General features: G+C 50.2%; 1 protein-coding gene across 3 annotated transcripts in view; it reads right to left on the bottom strand.

The window, feature by feature from the left end:
* Window positions 1–18,975, bottom strand: part of TSPAN9 (tetraspanin 9) — a 205,024-nt gene extending 186,049 nt beyond the window's left edge. For 2 of the 3 annotated variants that reach the window (XM_078338463.1, XM_009003420.5), the window contains exons 1-2: window positions 18,914–18,975; window positions 12,661–12,727 (exon numbers count right to left, since the gene is read on the bottom strand). The gene's annotated coding sequence lies outside the window, so the exon portion shown is untranslated. The remainder of the gene's footprint in view (window positions 1–12,660; window positions 12,728–18,913) is intronic. The other variant, XM_009003421.5, reaches the window with a different exon arrangement.
* Window positions 18,976–19,952: the final 977 nt, after the last annotated feature.

The following is a 19,952-nucleotide window of genomic DNA, read 5'->3' as shown; positions in this document are numbered from 1 at the left end:
AAAATTAGCTGGGCGTGGTGGTGCGTGCCTGTAGTCCCAGCTACTCAGGAGGCTGAAGCAGGAGAATTGCTTGAACCAGGGAAGCAGAGGTTGCGGTGGTGAGCCAAGGTTGCGGTGAGCCAAGGTTGCGGTGAGCCAAGGTTGCGGTGAGCCAAGGTTGCGGTGAGCCAAGGTTGCGGTGAGCCAAGGTTGCGGTGAGCCAAGGTTGCGGTGAGCCAAGGTTGCGGTGAGCCAAGGTTGCGGTGAGCCAAGGTTGCGGTGAGCCAAGGTTGCGGTGAGCCAAGGTTGCGGTGAGCCAAGGTTGCGGTAAGCCTGGCACCTGGAGACAGAGCAAGACTGTCTCAAAAAAAAAAAAAAAAAAAAAATTGTGTGTCCAGCAGGTGCCAGGCAATGAGAAAAGAGTGAAAGTACCAGTGAACAGAAAACCAAGGCCTCTGCTCTTCAGTTGGAACAAAGACAGCGTGCAAGAGATACTTAGGGGAGACGTTAGAAATCCCCCTGCCTATGAGAACACCAGGGAGGACCACACAAGTCCCAGGCCCATAAGTCAGCTCTCTGACAGGCAGCACAGATCCTGGAGTCATGGGGAATAGGGAATGGAGGCAGCTGCAAGGTCTCAGAAACACCAGGGTGCACAGACCAGTCCCTACAGCACTGGGTTTAGGATGTGGCAGTATCTATGTTTTAGTTCCTGACATGAATCAAGAATGTATTAAAGATCACTGATTTTGGTTGGGCGCGGTGGCTCATGCCTATAATCCCAGCACTTTGGAAGGCCAAGGCGAGTGGATTTACTGAGGTTGGGAGTTCAAGACCATCCTGACCAACATGGAGAAACCCTGTCTCTACTAAAAATACAAAATTAGCCAGGCGTGGTGACACATGCCTATAATCCCAGCTACTCAGGAGGCTGAAGCAGGAGAATTGCTTGAACCCGGGAGGAGGAGGTTGCAGTGAGCTGAGATCACACCATTACACTCCAGCCTGGGAAACAAGAGCAAAACTCTATTTCAAACACACACACACACACACACACACACACACACACACACAGAAAAACATAAAAAACAAGATAATTGATTTAAAACAACCACCTAAAAAATAGATATTCTCTTCTTACATGTCTCTTTAAAGCCATGCCATCATCCTATTAATGCCTATGAGGACTGCTTGGCAGTAATTTTCTTGGAGGGGCTTGGGGAGGTCCCTGGAGTCTTCTACTCTGCTGCAGTTTCCACAGAAGGAAAACATTTGGGAATTACTCCTCTAGAGGCAATGTTGGGCAAGGTTCGGAAAGAAAGCAGGAATCTGGGAGTGGCTTGACCCTATCTCTTAGATTTCATCTCAAAAGGCCATGCAGAGCTACTGCCACTGCTGGAAACAGGATGCCTCTCCAAGAGGCTGTGGCATTTTAAGAGAAGACTCCTGGGCTGGGCGTGGTGGCTCACTCATGCCTGTAATCCCAACACTTTGGGAGGCAGAAGCAGAAGAATCTCTTAAGGCCTAGAGTTCAAGACCGGCCTGAGCAACATAGTGAGAACCCCATCTGTGCAAATAAATAATAATTAGTCATGATGGTGCACACCTGTGGTCCCAGCTACTCAGGAGGCTGGGGCAGGAGGACTGCTTGATCCCAGGAGTTGGAGGCTGCAGTGAGCTATTATCATACTACTACCCTCCCGCATACATAACAGAGCAAGACCCTGTCTCTAAATAAATACATACAAAGAAACAATAAAACAAAGCAAATCACACGGAGACTCCTGAAAACCAAAGAGCCTCCAAAACAATAAACATTTAATGGCAGGGGTTCTGCCAGCTGACCAAGCTAGTGAAGAGGCATTTTAAGGTGAGGCGGGGGAGGTCTTTCCCTCAACCCCTCCAACTGTGTGATTGGCCCAGCTGAGTTTCTTTCCATAGCTGCAACTCACTATCCCCTTCCTATCTCCCACCAACAAATATCTGTTAAGGCCTACTCTGCGTCAGGCACCCTTCTAATGGGGGATCTGTTAGATCCGCACTCTGTTCCCTACAACAGAAACTCGTGGCTGGGTTGGGGGTGGCATGAGGCAGCCTCCAGCCCCATCCACCTTCTGCAGCAGGGTAAGGATCTGCAGCTGATGCCCTCCCCACTGCCCTGAGGGAACTCAGACTCACCAGCTTTTAGAGGTGAGCTGGAGACCACACCCTGCCTCTCCAATTTTCTCCCTGTGGTCAAATTCACCTTCTCCCTTGCACCAGAATCAGGATGGGGATTACACTCAAGATCCCTACTGCCCCCACTCCTCATCCCAAAGACAGACCAAAGGCACCTACTTCAGCTGATGGGCATAGAACAACCAAAGCCACCTGCAAGGTGGACCCAGGAAACCACACTGCCAGTCCATCTTCCAGAACTAGGGCAATTCTGTGGCCTCCCTTCTTGGCATAAGTGTGTCCTGCAATTAGTGTCAGCATCCCAAAGGCCACCAGCCCAAAGGTATTCCCAGAGAACACAGTGTATATGATTCAGGTCAACTCCAGGACTGAATGCTTTCCATGTTCTGGGTTCAATCTGAACATCAGGATGTGAGCCCCTTGCAGGGAGAGGCCCAGCCTGCAGCGTCCAGGTCAACAGCAGGCCCTAAGCACTCGCCAGTTACCCCAGCCCTGGGCGTGGTGGCAGGGAGGCCTGCCTACTCATTTCTAACCTCCCTCTCAGACAGCCAAGGGTGACTCCTCTAGGAAAGTCACATATCTGCTCCAGAGATGTCGCTACTGTGCTCCTGAAGAACCAGCCTCAGAGCCCAGGGAGTCTACTGAGCATCCTCAGGGAAGGACCATCCTTATCCTTACCGGAACATCCAATGTGCCAAACAACCAAGACTCATTTGGATAAGCAGTGGGTAAGGTGGATGATGAAAGTGGGTGTTGTCATTTTTTAACGTCAAATTAGGTGTGACCATACAGCAGTGAGATCTCCCTGCCGGGTCAAGGCAGGCATCTCCTCTGGGTCCTCCACAGAGAGCTCTGGCTGCATCTACAGCAACCTTATCCCTTCCTCTTTGGCTTGCTGCCTTCAGAGCCCACTGCTGGGTGTTATAGCTGCTGCAGGACTGGGCCCTTGGGAGCTATGAGGGACCTGGGTAAAACAGAAATAGACATTTGTAGCCATGAGCAGAAAGAGCTAGGGACTGACCTAACTCTACACTTGGCTAAAGCTCTCTTATCACACAAAGCACCTGGGCCAAAAGACACCTGAGACCCTTGAGGAATCACAGTGCCCAGTAATGACCTACTGAGTCACTGACAGCATGACTTGAGCATGCAGGAGTCAAATCCATCCTCACAGCCATGGAGAACCAGTAACAGAGAGGTGGGGTGGGGACCTGTGCAGAGAAGCAAGGAGTCAGGGGAGGGCCTCGCAGGTCTCTGCTTCTGGGGAATTTACCTGCTATAGGCCTCAAGCTAGTAAACCCTCAGTTGGAGCAGGCTGAGGAGCTGCATCCAGTTTTTTCCAATTCTTTGGCCAAAAGCAGTTGCTGAGGTTTCTTTTCTTGTCTGTGATGCCAGATTTCTCAAAGGTTTATAGAGTCAGCAGCACTGCATGTTTTTGTCAACACTGAGCACTGATTAATATGAAACCTGTGAGCTGATCAGCTCATTAACCCTGCAACAGGAGCGCAATGTTGGCACCCACAAGTCACCCAGATGGACTGGGGAGCTCTCAAGGGTGCTGTGGTGCCAGGCCGTGCTCCACTTTCCATCACGGCCTTCAGCAACTCCTCTCCCACAGCACAGTTGAGGAGGCCAGCCCAGAGGCTGAGTTGTGGGGGTGCGGGATGCTTTCACAGTGAACCTTTTCTGCCACAAAACATTTCTTTACCAAAAGCTGCTGAGAGGGAGCAAGGAGACAATAAAACACCAAGGGTTTTCAAACTCGAAAGCCCACTCTGCCTTTGTTTTTATTTGATGAATGCACAAACCACCCAGCAGTTGACAGGCAAAAGAACACTGCTGCACAGGAAAGTGCATTTCATCAGGTCCAACCTCACGTCTCCAGGGAGAGGTAAGTTTGATGAATGATTGGTGCTGGGGAGAACTTTTCCACTGGCAGCTCCACTGCAGCATCCTCTAAGCTGGGGTTTGGGGATTCATTAATGACCCATCACTGGCTCTTCCACTGCCTCCTCCTGCCTCCCTGCCATTGGTGACATTTCACAGGAAGGGAAGAGCCACTAAGGCAGGTGATGAGAAAACTAAATGTAAAAACAAACACCTTGTGGGAAGTCACAATATCACATCCATTGTGAGTTGCCTGAGAAGGAAAAGTGAAGTCTGTGAATCACACAGGCCTGGGCCCTCCTGTTTCACATCCAAGGTTGTGAGGGGGAAAGGGGAGGAAGCCTGGAGCACAGTTGTTGGGCAAATGAATGAATAAAATCCCAGCAGAGGCCTGGGCCTGGAAGGCCGGACTAGCTTCGTTAAAGACCTGTTGCTCACTAACATTTTTCAGAGATGCCATGAAAATTAGCAGGAACCAAAAGCAATGGCAACAAAAGCCAAAATAGACAAATGGGATCTAATTAAACTCCAGAGCTTCTGCACAGCAGAAGAAACTATCATTAGAGTAAACCGGCAACCAACAGAATGGGAGAAAATTTTTGCAATCTACCCATCTGACAAAGGGCTAATATCCACAATCTACAAAGAACTTAAACAAATTTACAAGAAAAAAACAACCCCAGCAAAAAGTGGGTGAAGGATATAACAAACACTTTTCAAAAGAAGACATTTATGGAACCAACAAACATTGAAAAAAAGCTCATCATCACCGGTGATTAGAGAAATGCAAATCAAAACCACATTGAGATACCATCTCACGCCAGTTAGAATGGCAATCATTAAAATATCTGGAGACAACAGATGCTGGAGAGGATGTGGAGAAATAGGAACTTTTTTACACTATTGGTGGGAGTGTAAATTAGTTCAACCATTGTGGAAGACAGTGTGGCAATTCCTCAAGGACCTAGAAATAGAAATTCCATTTGACCCAGCAATCCCATTACTGGGTCTATACCCAAAGGATTATAAAACACTCTACTATAAAGACACATGCACATGTATGTTCATTGCAGCACTGTTTACAATAGCAAAGACTTGGATCCAACCCAAATGCCCATCAAAAATAGACTGGATAAGGAAAATGTGGCACATATACACCATGGAATACTATGCAGCCATAAAAAAAACGAGTTCATGTCCTTTGCAGGGACATGGATGAACCCAGAAACCATCATTCTCAGCAAACTGACACAAGAACAGAAAACCACACACCACATGTTCTCACTCATAAGTTGGGTTGAACAATGAGAACACATGGACACAGGGAGAGAAACATCACACACTGGGGCCTTCCAGGGGGTAGGAGGGCTAGGGGAGGGATAGCATGGGGTGGGGGGATTGGGGAGGGATAACATTAGGAGAAATACCTAATGTAGGTGACGGGGGCATGGAGGGAGCAAACCACCATGGCATGTGTGTACCTACATAACACACCTGCACGATGTGCTCATGTACCCAGAACTTAAAATATCATTTTGAAATAGGAAAAAAATAAAAAGAAAAGAAAATTAGCAGGGAGTACCAAGAAGACAAGCTCTTGGCAGCTTGCAGAGGGCAGGAAGGTTCAACTTCTACAGCTCTTGGAGCCAAAGGGCAGGAGAGACACTGTCTACTACAAAGCCCAAACCTCTGCCGGCACTAGCCGCATGCACAACACACTGACTCCACATCAAAGGACATCCAACATGAAGATCAGGTGTTTGCCAGTTTCCCTAGATGACCCATCTGGGGGCGAACAGAGAGCTGGGAGAAGGAGTTTGCACTATCTTCCAAAGATCTGTGGGGTCTATTCCTCATGCTTCTGGGCACAGGGAGGGACTGCACGTCCACACCTTCCCCACCTGGAACATACATACCTTTCCTGTGCTGTGGCCAGCCATCCCACCGAGAGGTAGAGTCTGCCCACCCCTGGAGTTCTGCTGGTCCCAAGACTTGCTTTTACCAGCAGTCAACAGACACTGTGTGTGTGAGGCTTCTAGACCTTAAGAGGGCTTGTAGATTGTAGATTGTCTTCACCTGAACAGTGTGTGAGACTTCAAAGCCTAGACCTTAAGAGGTCTTGTAGATTGTGGATTGTTTTCACCTGAAGGTGTGTAGGAGGCATCAGAGCCTTGACCTTAAGAGGGCTTGTAGATTGTGGATTGTCTTCACCTGAACGGTGTGTAGGAGGCATCAGAGCCTTGACCTTAAGAGGGCTTGTAGATTGTGGATTGTTTTCACCTGAACGGTGTGTAGGAGGCATCAGAGCCTTGACTTTAAGAGGGCTTGTAGATTGCGGATTGGTTTCACCTGAACCGTGTGTAGGCGGCATCAGAGCCTTGACTTTAAGAGGGCTTGTAGATTGTGGATTGTCTTCACCTGAAAGGTGTGTAGGAGGCATCAGAGCCTAGACCTTAAGAAGGCTTGTAGATTGTTTTCACCTGAAAGGCTAGTTTCCTTGACAGTGAGAAACCATGAGGCAGGGGAGAAGCCCAGATGACAGCCGGCACCAACCACCAGATAAATAAAATGAAGCTCCCTCGGATTGTCCAGGCCCTGCAGAGTCACCAGCTGACTGCTACCACATTAGTAAGCCCAGGCAAGACCACAGAGACCAGCCCAAAAGGCTAACCCACCAGACTGGAAGCAAAGAAAATGGTGTTTGTGTTAATCCACTGTATTTTGGGGTGGTCTATTATGCAGCATAGATCTCAGCAATGAATGGAACAAAATCCATTCAGCAAGTCTGTGCAGCTATGGAAAAGAATGAGGTTGGTCTGAATGCACTGACGTGAAGGGGCAAAACAGTAAGTTAAATACAATTCTATTTATGGAAATAGAGAAGATAAATAGGTGAAGGGCTGGATGCTAGCCTATCACAGAAATTATCTGGAAAGAATACAAACCAAAGTATTAACAGTCATTATCTCTGACGGGTAGGATTAGGGGAGATTTTCCTTTTCTACAATTTAGGTAATGTTTGGATATTATATGAGTTTTTATTATTTTGCAACAAAAAAGGATGCTTATTTATTTATTTAGAGACAGAATCTCACTCTGTTGCCCAGGCTGGAGTACAATGGCGTGATCATAGCTCACCATAGCCTGACTCCTGGGCTCAAGCAACTCTCCTGCCTCAGCCTCTTGGGTGGCTGGGACTACAAGTAGGCATGCCTGGCCACATTTTTTAAATTTGTGTAGAGTCAGGGTCTTGCTATGTTGCCCAGGCTGGTCTCAAACTCCTGAGCTCAACGGATCCTCCCACCTTGGCCCCCTAGAGTGCTGGGAATATAGGCATGAGCTACCACGCCAAGCCAAAAGGATGCTTTTTAAAAAATATTCACCTTGAATTCTGCTACAATCTAATTTTTCCTGTAATGTCCCTTTTCAGCCTGTCACTCCAATGTTCGAAGACCAACAATGGCTCCCACCACCAGCCTCCTGCATCCGAGCTGCACCGAGCAGCATGCCAAGTACCCCAGAGGGAAGAGCTCACCCTCTCCTGTGGGCCACACCTGTTCCCACTCCAACCAAGCTCCCAGCCGGCACCACAACCCCTCAGAGACCCTTCTCTTCCCTCCCTAAATCCCAGCCCTCCCTCAAGGTCCAGCCTGATACCCCCTGAGTTTCTCCATGGATGCCGAAAGTTCCACCAACCCTGTCCTGAATTGCAAGGTTTCCAGTGTTCTTCTCTCGGCACTATGGGCACAAACTGCTCTGTCCAGGAGACCTTCGCAGACACAGCCACCACCAGCTCCAGCTTCTCTGGCCAACAGTGGGGGCAGGCAGAGCCAAGACACGTTGTTCCAGCCCCCTCCCCTCTCTGCTGCTCACAGCCTGGATGATGGGTGACAGCCAGGCCTGGGGCTTTCCCCCCAGCCCCACTCATCCCCACCAGCAAGTCAGTGGAAGCTAATTTGAAATGGCTGCTAATTTGGAGTGACTCACACCATGGGTGATGCTGTAAGCGCTCCCAGGTCCCACATGCTACAGACAGCACTCAAAATGGTTGAACAAATCCAAACATGGCTTCAAACCTAATTGCTTTCCTGGGGGACCCGATGGCTCAGGTCTCTGCAATCTGTATGTCCAGTTTTTAAACAAAGCTGTTTAGAATCTCCCAGGATTAAGACAAGTGGAAAATTGCAAGCCCAGACCTCTACCTCATTTTCTCTAAAACAAAACATGTCATTCTGCATGTTCACACACCCGGAAAGACATAGTTCATTCAAACTCAGCTGGGCGCCCTGCCCCTGAGCCCTTCTGCAGGGCCTGGCCCAGAGAGGGGCCTGGGGACTTGCTGAGGCAGGTTCTTCTCCCACTGTCCCTGGCACCACCACCCCCAGGGCTTGTCGGAGAGCTCTGGGCCCCTAAGCCTCAGTCTCCACACTGGCAGGTGGCCAGGGGAGAGGCTGTCAGCAGGGTCCCAGGTACTGCATGCAGGTTTTACCCTGCCCTCTAAGGGGAAGCACTCACGTCACAGGTTTATACTGACTTTTCATTTTTCCTGAGATGGAGTCTTGCTCTATTGCCCAGGCTGGAGTGCAGTAGCTGATCTCAGCTCCCTGCCACCTCCACCTCCCCGGTTCAAGCAATTCTCCTGCCTCAGCCTTCTGAGTACCTGATATTACAGGTACTGAGTACCAGCTAATTTTGTATCTTTCGTAAAGATGGGATTTCACCATACTGGCCATGCTGCTCTCAAACTCCTGACCTCATGATCCACCTGCCTGGACCTCCCAAAGTGCTGGGATTACAGGTGTGAGCCACCACACCCAGCCCTTTTTTTTTTTCTTGAGACAGGGTCTCACTCTGTCACCTAGGCTGGAATGCAATGGTGCAATCATGGCTCACTGCAGCCTCAACTTTCTGGGCTCAAGCAATCCTCCTGCCTCAGCCTCCCGAGTAGCTGGGACTACAGGCACACACTACCACTAATTTTTTTTCTATTCTTATTAGAGATGAGGTCTCACTATGTTGTCCAGGCTGGTCTCAAGCAGTGCTCCCACCTTGGCCTCCCAAAGCGCTGGGATTACAGGTGTGAGCCACTGTGTCTAGCCTATACTGATCTATTAAGATGCACACCCATGTGCCAAAATGTGCACTCCACTAAGTGCCAAAACAATGCAGAGCACCCTCCCACCCAAACCCATGCAAGCACACCCAGCACACACATGTAAGGCAAGCATGCACATGTTCACTAACACACACACCTGCATGGCCGCACCTTGTTTCAGCCTTGCTTTGAGCATCCCTCCCAAACCAGTTCACTTCCCTCACCTGTTCACTGTCCTCAGAGGCCCCCCCTTCCCTGCCTCTGAACCTGATGTACTCCCCACATTGCAAGGGGAGGGACCAGACTGTGTGTGTTCCCAGCAATATGTGCACCCCATGATTGGAGGAGGTGTGCCCGTCAGTGTGCACACAGCCAAGGTCACTGCCTACCAGGGCGCAAGGGGGTTGCCTCAGACACAGTTGGACTTTGTTCCAGCTGTACAATAATATATTCACTTTAATTTTTGCTTGTAACCTGAAGAAGGGCCATTTTTCAAATTTGCACAAAGGTGCTATAAGAGTTAGCAGCAGCCCTAAGCCAAGGCCTCATCAAGATACTGTATCCCAAAGACCACAAGACCGAGACCCTGCAGCCTTCCTGCAATAACAGCAAAGCCTCCCCAGCAGGTAGGGGGACTCCAGGGGGTACCTACTGAGCTTCCTGACTCGTCAGACCCCCTGGACTGCTCCCCACCCCAACCTTTCCTGTTCCCATCACAAGATCAGATGTTCTAAAAACAATGCCGACCATTGAGAGTAGAAATGGTCGTAAGACTCTCAGAAAGTGAGTGAATATTCAAAGTATCATCAGTTTCCAGCCATTCACCATGAGGGAGCATGTGGGAAAACAGAGGGCGGAAGGGGTGTGGTAAATCCAAGCACGGATAATACTAAACAATGGACAGGCAAAAAAAAAAAAAAAGTCTACATTTGGCTCCAAAGTGTGGGCTGAAATGCACAGAGGATCCTGCTCCCAACTCCAGATCCTCTGAGAGCCCCCTCCTGGTTCAGGCAGAGACTGTGGTTCTGTTTTTGGTTTGAGAGCAAGGGTTTGAAAGCTGACCTGCTCCAGGCAGATATTCTCATTTCGTTATGCTGTGGCTATGAATGGAGTTGAACTGATTATCATGTAGGGCTGGAGTCCAGCAATGGAGGCTTAGTCCTCGCTGTCTCGGGCAGGGGCATGAAGAAGAGAGTTAAAACCAAAGCCGCAGCAGAGCCATCAGCACAGGATAGAAGTCAGGCAGCAGGACCCTGCCACTCGCCACTCACGGGGCAGGGGACCATCTCCGCAAACAACCTCCACCCCCCGTCCGGCTCCTATCAGAAGTCAGCACCTCCAGTTTACTCATTAACTTCACCCTTTCCTCCTCCATCCACCTCCAGGCCAGAGGCCGAGAAGGCACCAGACAGACTTAGAAGCCAGGCCCGGGACTAGAAGCCAAAACCCAGGCATGCCAACTCATGCCACCCTAGAAACCACCTCCAGCAGAGCCAGAAGGCACCTTAGCAATGGGTCACACAGCCTGCCACTTTTCAGGTGAAGAAACTGACCTGAAGAAAGCAATCAACTTGCCCAAGGTCAGAAACCTGTTAGAGGTGGGACCAGGGACCAGAACGAGAACCTCCTACCTCAGAACTGGTCAACATCCCAGAGCCTGGCTCCAGAGCATGAGAAGAAATGGCAAAACCAGAGCCCCCTGGAGCCACAGCCATCAGAGAGAATCGATGTCCTGTCAGCCGAGGCCTCCACTCATGTCTCCCTCACTTGGGTTTCAATGCAGATGCACAGAAGGAAGATGGTCATCTGGATAGACACGGCTGGTAATGTCAGGGGCTGTCTGTGTCTCCCCAAAGCCAAGCTCCTGGGGAGCTCCTTACCAAGTTCTGTCTGGCAGGTCCCACCAGGAACAGGCCCCATAGGATGTGATACAGCAGACATGCCACACGGCAGGACGGTCATTTCCTTGTCCTCAAGTCCTTCCCTCTGCCACCCAATCTTTTTTTTTTTTTTTTTTTTTAATTGGGACAGAGTTTCACTATATTACGCAGTCTGATCTTCAACTTCTACCTCGGCCCTCCCACCCCAGCTTACTTCCCTCACAATCCCAAAGTGCAGGGATTCCAAGCGTGAGCCACTGCTCCTAGTTGGCTGCTGCCTGATCTTCACCAGACTAACTTTCCTCCACCCAAGCCCATGTGCCTGGCTGCACTGCACCATCCAGTGACAGGCAGTGCCTCAAATCCCAGAGCTTCAAGAATGTAAGCAGACACCCATCTGGGCCCCAGGGAGGCGGGAGGAGGACTTAAAATGGGATCTTAGGCATTCCTGCTGCAAGCAGGCTCAGGGAGGGACCTGGAGCAGATTCCCAGAGTCAGTTAAGAACAACCGCGGATCTGCAGGAAAGGCAGGCGCTGCAGAGTCACAGTACCTGGGCTGGAGCCTCTGCTCCAGCTAACACTATGTCGGCCTTAGCTGCTGCTGCTGCTGCGAGGACATGACAGCTACCGCATGGTAGCTGCGAAAGTTAAATGAGATTTAAATTTTAACTTCATCTGAAGTTAAATTGGTTGTGGACATTTGTAAAGGGTCTAAAACTGAGTCTGATGATGACGACAAGTATGAACACTGACAATCCTAAGTATAACGGGGAAGGCATGGCAGGACAATAAGAGGTTCCTGGCCACTCTTGGGCCACCAAATCATCCCTGCTGGAACTCACAGACAAGAGAATGTTTGGCAAGATGAGCCACCAGCCAGCAGCATTCTGCCTCCTCTCCCTGCTCCACCGACCACACCACTGGGTTCAGGGAAGGTAAGATTTTACAAATCACCCAGCAGGGAGAAGCCGCAGGAGAAAACACACATAACTTAAAACATAAAAAGGCCCAGGTCAGTAAACAGCACCCCAAGGGAACCTGAATCAGCACCGTCCACCCCCACTGTCTCCCTGCCTGCTATGCAGTCTGGCACAGCGGGGTCCTTGAAGCGTAAGTGCTGGGAACAATGAATAAACCATCAGCAAGACCCCCAGGAGCCTGGAGGAGGAGAGAAGAGGACGCTGTAAAGGTCCTGGCAGAGGGCAGTGGGTATAGCAAAATGGAGGCACTGAGGATTGGCCAGGACTCCTACAGATTCTCGATGGCCTGTTGTGGGAGGCCCTTCCACCCTGGCTCTCAAGCCTGCTGGGAGGAGTCAGGAAGCAGGAAGTTACAGGCTTCTCCCTAGGCTTCCTCCACTCAAACAGGGTGGCCAAGAAAGAATCCAAGAGTGCCATCAGCCACCAGTCAGAAACAGTGTGGGGGAGATAATTCTTGCCTGGCCCCCAAAGCCCAATTTCAGGAGCTTAGAAAATCATGGCCAGGAGTCAGGGCAGGAGGACAACTAGAAAATGTCAGCATCCTCTTCTATCCTCCCCAACCCATAGTTAAAGGACGAGAAAGACCTTGACTTCAGATGGAGTTTATAACACACAGGCATTCAGAGGTTCTACCCCACAATGGGCCCAGACCGCCACTGACCTGTTCTCTCTGAACTTCCTGAAAACACCTTGGCTGCTGACAAATAAAAGAAGGTTCCAGGATATTCCTGCAGGAAGGCAAAAAATTAGGTCATCACTTTGGTATGAAGCCACTCTAGGGTGAATTCTGTCCATCAAGGATTACTCTTTGGGGCAGCAGTCCCCCACCAAGAAACTGCTCACTCAACAAACACAGAAGGCCAGAAATGGCACAGGAAGGCAGTGTGCTAATGCTACTCAGTTGGAAGTAGGTACCCATGGCATTATGAGCAGAACCAACGCCCTGGCCCAGCAGGAAAAACATCTGCAATTGATTGGTGATGTCTGCCATGAGCAGTTACAGAAGTAACAGGATCCCCATCATGTATTTGTCATCCGTGGAGTAGACCTTTGTCATCCAAGGATTTAATATTACAATTTTGGCCACTCACAAGTGACCCAAAGTTTCAAGATATGTAAAAGTATAACCTTACTGAGAAGTGTTTGAATCACATACACTATGCGGCCAACACGAAGGAACGGGCCACCGTGTTGTTTTCATCTCTACCACATTCAAAGTTACTCTTATGGAGCAATAAAAACTCGGTGGAAAATGGCCGTCAAGTGAGAAATAAAACTGAAGCAGAAACTGAAAAAGCAGTTAACTTGGGGTGTGAGGATATATACAGGAAACATTTGATTCTCCAGAAACATGACTCCAGAGAAAGCCAGGCCCATGAACAAATACGATATGGATACAAATTTGGAATGCTAGAAAGTGCAAGATTCACTGAGATTGTGAGGGGTCCACTGTGCCTCCTCTGCTCTGTGCCTCACAGCAGTGAGTTCAGGGTCAAGGAGAACGTCAGAGGAAGTCAGAATCCATGCCCTCAAGGGGCTTGCAATCTAGTTAGAGAAACAATACCTACTGGAAACAGCAAATGGCATTACAGTTTCAAGGTCACCCAGCACAGAATCAGCTTCAATCCCCCTTCGCCTTCATCCTTTCCTCACCTCCCCATCCAATCAAGTTACAAATGATCCTGATCCTACTTCAAAAATGTCTCAGGTTCATTACCTCCTCACCGTTCCTCACAGGTGCCCAGCCACTCTCCCTACCATGACGTCCCCTCTTTATAGATTCCAAATTCACCCTCCTTAAGCCCAGACCTGCTTCTGTCACCCCTGCTCAGAACCTGCAAACTTCCCAGGGCCTCCCAAGGTTGATGGCTGTCTCCACAGCACCAGCTTCATGCTGGCACATGGTGGGCACTCAAGTTCTCTTGGAAGAACAAATGGACAGATAAAGTTCTTGGCTGGTAATCTGAGGCCACCCACAATACAGCTGTTGTCTACCTGCCCAGCCTCTCCTCCATGGCTTCCTTGCACACATCCCACGCCTGGCCCCGCTGTACCATTCATATACCCCAACTTTCTCAGTGCCTAGCCCCAGGCTGATCCTTCCTCCTTCTGTTGAAATGCAAGCTGCCCTCCAAGGTTAGTGTCCACCACCACCTGCTGCATGAAATGGTGCTCCTCAGTCAAGGTAACTGAACTCTTTCAACCCACCTAACATTCTGCTCTCAGAAGCCATTCGCCTTCGCCTTATCCTTTGAATTGTCATCTTTTGAACCCCTTTCTCAACTCTTTACTGGCTTATAAGCCCATGAAGATAAGGACTTTTATCTTTTTTATTTTTTCAGCATCAGAACTTAGCACAGACTTTTTTTTAAGAGACAGAGTTCTTGCTCTGTTACCCAGCCTGGAGTGCAGTGACACCATCGTCACTCACTGAAGCCTCGAACTCCTGGATTCAAGCGATCCTTTTACCTCTAGCTGGGACCACAGGTACACGGGTATGTACCATCACACCCAACTAATATGTGTGTGTGTGTGTGCGCGCGCGTGTGTATTATTTTTTAGAGACAGAGGCCTCACTGTGTTGCCCAGGGTGGTTTCAAGCCCCTGGGCTCAAGTGATCCTCCCGCATCGGCCTCCCAAAGTGCTAGGATTACAGATGGATTACAGATGTGAGCCACTGTATCCAGCCCAGCACAGACTCATATGCATGTGACAAATACACTGTTTGTGGAGTTCACTAGAGAACCACCCAGGGAAGAATATAGAGGCCAAGAGTAAAATGAAGACAAAGAATGCCATAGGAGTTCCTAGGAAAAAGAGGTTCATTTGGGATGGGCGGCCAGGGTCTTGAAAGGAGCTCAGACATGAGAAGGGTCTTGAAAAAGGAAAAGAATGGTAGAACTATCCAGGAGGGTGGAAGAGGATGACAAAGGGGCCAAGAAGGAATGAGCAAAGCATGCCTGGGAGATTAGTCTGGCTAGAACTAAGGGTTCCCGGAGGGAGAAGAGTGGCGATAAGGCTAGGCAGGCAGCCGCCTGGGAGGCTGCACAGGAAGGATGCTGGATGCCAGGCGAATGCACCTGGATCCACTCCCTCTTAGTCAGTGAAGATGATAACCACTGGAGGCTGGGCCCTCATGGTAGAAGAAAAGAAGTCTTGTCCTCTCTTGTTCCAAGCATATTACTCCAGTCTCTTCCACAAGGTTATAAATAACAACCACCATTTACTGCACACCTGCTGTATATGAGGCCCTAAGCTATGTGCCTCACAAACATCAGCTCATGGCTCCTTCCCTACGCCCTGAGTACTTGATATTGTTATCCTCATTTTGCAAGCAGGGAGCTGAGCCTAAAGGAGGTGAAGGCACCTGCCCAAGGCCCAACCCACTCACTCTTTCACTTAACAGGGGTTACAGGCCCCGGGATTACAGGCTTGTGACAAGGGGCACTCCCTCCAGCCACCTCAGGTTCAATTTCCCACCTAAGCTAGGCTGCTTCTCCACAACTCTCCCGATTAATTCCTCCAGGTCAGCATTTACTAAGCACACAGGAGGAGTTTAATAAAACACACTAAACAGACAGAATGGTGGCTGCCAGAGGCTGGGAGGAGGGGGAAAGAGAGTTTTTTCATGGATATAGAGCTTCAGTTTTGCAAGATAATTTCTGGAGCTCTGTTACACAACAATGTAAATATACTTAATGCTACTGAACCGTACACTTACAAATATTAAAATGTACACTTAAGATTTTACATTCCTGTTTTTACCATACTTTTTAAATTTTTTTTATATACAGCTCACTTCCTGATTGATTGGCTGCTATTATTTTACACTGTTAATTATCTGATGTTGAAAGAGACTCTAGAAACATTCTAATCCAATATCCCACCAAAACAGAGAGTTGGAAAGAGGAGGTAAATTGCCCACAGTTGTACAAATAGGTGGTGCCTGGTGAAGACAAGGCTCAACATTAGAGGAAAGGGGCTGGGCGTGGTGGTTCATGCCTGTAATCCCAACACTTTGGGAGGCCAAGGTAGGAGGATTGCTTGAGGCCAGGAGTTCAAGACCAGCCTGGGCAACATAGCACAACCCTGTCTCTACAAAATAATAATAATAATTACCTGGTGTTGTAGGATTGAAGAATCCATTTGTCTTAAAAATAATAATTATTGGGCCAGGCGCTGTGGCTCAAGCCTGTAATCCCGGCATTTTGGGAGGCCGAGGCAAGTGGATCACGAGGTCGAGATCAAGACCATCCTGGTCAACATGTTGAAACCCTGTCTCTACTCAAAATACAAAAAATTAGCTGGGCACAGTGGCGCGTGCCTGTAATCCCAGCTACTCAGGAGGCTGAGGCAGGAGAATTGCCTGAACCCAGGAGGCGGAGGTTGCGGCGAGCCGAGATCGCACCATTGCACTCCAGCCTGGGTAACAAGAGCGAAACTCCGTCTCAAAAAATAAATAAATAAAATAAATTATTATTATTATTATTATTATCTGGGTATGGTGGCCTGCACCTTTAGTCCTAGCTACTTGGAAGGCTAAGGCGAGAGGATCACTTGAGCCCAGGAGTTCAAAGCTTCAGCAAGCTGACTGCATCTCTGCACTCCAGCCTGGGCAACAAAACAAGACCCTGTCTCGAAAAAAAAAAGAAAGAAAGAAAAAAAAAAAACAGAAGAAGGGGCCATGTGCAGTGGCTCTGCCTATAATTCCAGCACTTTGGGAGACTGAGATGGGTGGATCGCCTGAGGTCAGGAGTTCAAGGACCAGCTTGGCCACCATGGTGAAACCCCGTATCTACTAAAAATACAGAAAGTAGCTGGGCGTGGTGGCAGGTACCTGTAATCCCAGCTACTTGGTAGGCTGAGGCAGGAGAATTGCTTGAACCCAGGTGGCGGAGGTTGCAGTGAGCTGAGATCGTGCCATTGCACTCCAGTCTGGGCAACAAGAGTGAAACTAGGTCTCAAAAAAAAAAAAAAAAAAAAAAAAAGAAGGGCAGAGAGGTAGATGGCAGAATAGAAGGCACAAGGTAGGAAGGTCAGAAGCCAGAGTTCAAGTTTTGCTTCTTTCACTTATGAGTTTTGTGACCTTAGATAGGATACTTATTCTCTCTGAGCAGCATTTGCCTAACCTATAAAAAGGCAATTAAAATTAACAAACTTTGGCTGGGCATGGTGGCTCATGCCTGTAACCCCAGCACTTTGGGAGGCCGAGGCAGGTGGATCACTTGAGATCAGGAGTTTAATACCAGCCTAGCCAATATGGTGAAACCCCATCTCTACTAAAAATACAAAAAGTAGCCGGGTGTAGTGGCATGCGCCTGTAATCCCAGCTACTAGGGAGGCTACGGCAAGAGAATCACTTGAACCTGGGGGGCAGAGGTTGCAGTGAGCTGAGATCATGCCACTGCACTTCAGCCTGGGGGACAGAATAAAACTGTCTCAAAAAAACAAAACAAAAAAAAGAACCAATTTCACAAGATTATTTATAAATTAAATAAAATTATATACAGCTAATGTGCATAGAAAACACTTCGCCAGCTATAAATTAATTTATCAACACTAGTTATTGTTATTATTAATATTATCTGTTCATAGGTTTAAAGAGCCCTGCCAGAATATTGAAATCTGATTAAACTAGACAAAAAAGTATCCCACTCTCACCTATGCAGGGACTTGTCTTCAGTGAGTGAGAATAGAACCCAATTCTCTCCCTCCAACCCACAGCCCAGCTGCATCAGCCACGCCAGAACCAAGCCGAGGGTAGGAAGCCCGTGTAATTGTCTGCCTCTCTGGCTGCATTCCTTAGCTAAATATAAATGATTTGTCCGGGCCATTGTTTGAAATTATCCATAAACCCTCTCCTCCCCTCCCCATTACTTATGATGGCAAGCTAGCAGCATATCTCTATAGCAAAGCATATATTCAACACTCTCTGTGGCTATTTTCAGTAAAGAGAAGGGATCTGGCAGGTATATAAGGGATCCTCGCTTGAGTCTTCAGTTTTCTCCACCAGTCCAGAAAGGCTTCCTGGAGGAGGAGATACCTGAGTCACCCCAGGGAAAAGGACAGCTGCAGGTCAGAAGGGCACCCGCACCTAATGAGAGACTGCGCCTCTGAGCCAAGAGTGGTAAGCCGCTACCTTCTTACCCCGGTTTTCGTGATTCGAGGAAAAGGTAGCTCAGGGGATCCTATATTACCCCAAGCTTCCCTAGACAATACAGGCATTTGGGGAAGATGAAGAGGTGACCCATATATTTTTCAAAGAGGGAGGAAACAGAAGTACAACCAATATTGCTCTTAAAACAACAAGCCAGTTTCTTGTTTGGATCTTTTTTCCAAAACCACAAGAAAGTTTTTTAAAGCCCCAAACTTGAATGCACAGATGGGCTAGATCTCCAATTTGGGGTGTGCCAGAGTCCTGTCACTCTGAGTGCTGATCTTCCAGCAGTGGCCCCGGGAGTGGTCGCGGGTGCCAGAGGGGGCTGCAGGCCGTATCCCAATCCTGCCCGAAAGCCCTCTGGCCCTCTCTGGGGTGCTTGTATGGACTGTCCCAAGCGGTGCACTGGGCCACACAGTCGGAAACCCTTGCCAGCCCCGGGGGTCTCCCTTTCTGCAACGGTCTTCTTCCGAGCGGTCTTCCTCCGAGCCTTCCCCTGGAGAACCCCACTTCCCTTCGGTGCCCGGGCCCCGCACCCATCCTCCCCTTCCCGGCCCGCTTCCCGCACGGCGCCTCCTCAGTTCCTCGTCCTCTCGTTCCACCGCCGCCCTGCCCACACCGCCTCCCGTGGGCGCCCCCCGCTCCCCTTTCTCGACCCGGCCTGGGGGCGCCCAGCCCGCCCGGTGCCGGCTGAACCCCGCGCAACTCGGCACGCTCGCGAGACCTGCCCGGCCGCCCGCCGCCGGGCCGCACTCACCGCGCCCGCACGACTTGGGGTCCCCGCTCCGCTCGCGCTCGGGCACCGCCGCCAGCGGAAACAGAGGGCCGGGCCTGCCCGAGAATGGCGAGCCCGCGGGGCGGGGCTGCCCGGGGGGCGGGGCGGGGAGAGGCGGGGCGGAGAAGGAGTGCCGGGCTGAGGGGGGCGCCGGCGCCAGGGCCCCGCCCCGCCGCAGGCTAGGTCCCCTGCGTTAGAGGTGGGGGATGATCCCGGGGACGGGACACGGGCGCCCTCTCGGGGTTCCAGAAGCCTCAGTCCCCGCCCCGCCGCCCGCAAGCCCGGACCGGCCTCTCCTCGGAGGTGCTTTGATCACCCCTTCCCCCTGCGGTGAACGGGCCTCTTCCCAGGGTAGGGGCGGGGAAGTCCGGGCCTGGCAGTGCGCTCTCCCCGGCTCAGCGCCCACACGGCACCCCACGGCCGTCAGGGCCCGGGCCTCAGCTCTCCGCTTCGCGCCAGGCTGCCTGGCCTCGCCATCCCACCCCCACACCTACGAACCCCTTCCCTGGTGTTCGGGGCGGACTATGTGAGATGCTGACAGCGCGGGTGTGTGTTAGAGGCTGCCGTAGACACCTCCTGCAGAAAGAGACCCTGCGTCCCCAGGAGCTGGCGGCCTCCAAGGGCTGGTACAGGGCGCTGTGTGCTGGAGGGGTGCACTGAGGCAGGAGAAACTCCAGGGAGGCATCTCTGGCCCGGCGCGTTTCAGGCCTGGATTTTATATGTGTTTTGGGTTTTTTTTGTTGTTGTTGCTGTTGTTTGGTTTTGGGTTTGGGTTTTTTTTTTTCTTGAGACAAGGTCTCACTCTGTTGCCCAGGCAGGAATGCAGTGGTGCAATCACAGCTCATTGCAGCCTCGACTCCCTGGTCTCAAGTGATCCTGCCTCAGCCTCCAGAGTAGTTGGGACTATAGGCACGCCACTACGTCCGGCTAAGTTTTTTATTTTTTTTTTATGGGGAGGGGGTGTTCCTATGCCCAAGCTGGTCTCGAACTCCTGGGCTCAAGCGATCCTCCTGCCTCTGCC

The sequence above is a fragment of the Callithrix jacchus genome, chromosome 9, assembly GCF_049354715.1.
Source record: "Callithrix jacchus isolate 240 chromosome 9, calJac240_pri, whole genome shotgun sequence".
NCBI lineage: Eukaryota > Metazoa > Chordata > Mammalia > Primates > Cebidae > Callithrix > Callithrix jacchus.
Note: the sequence above shows the minus strand (reverse complement) of the source record. Positions and strands in the feature narration are given on the sequence as shown.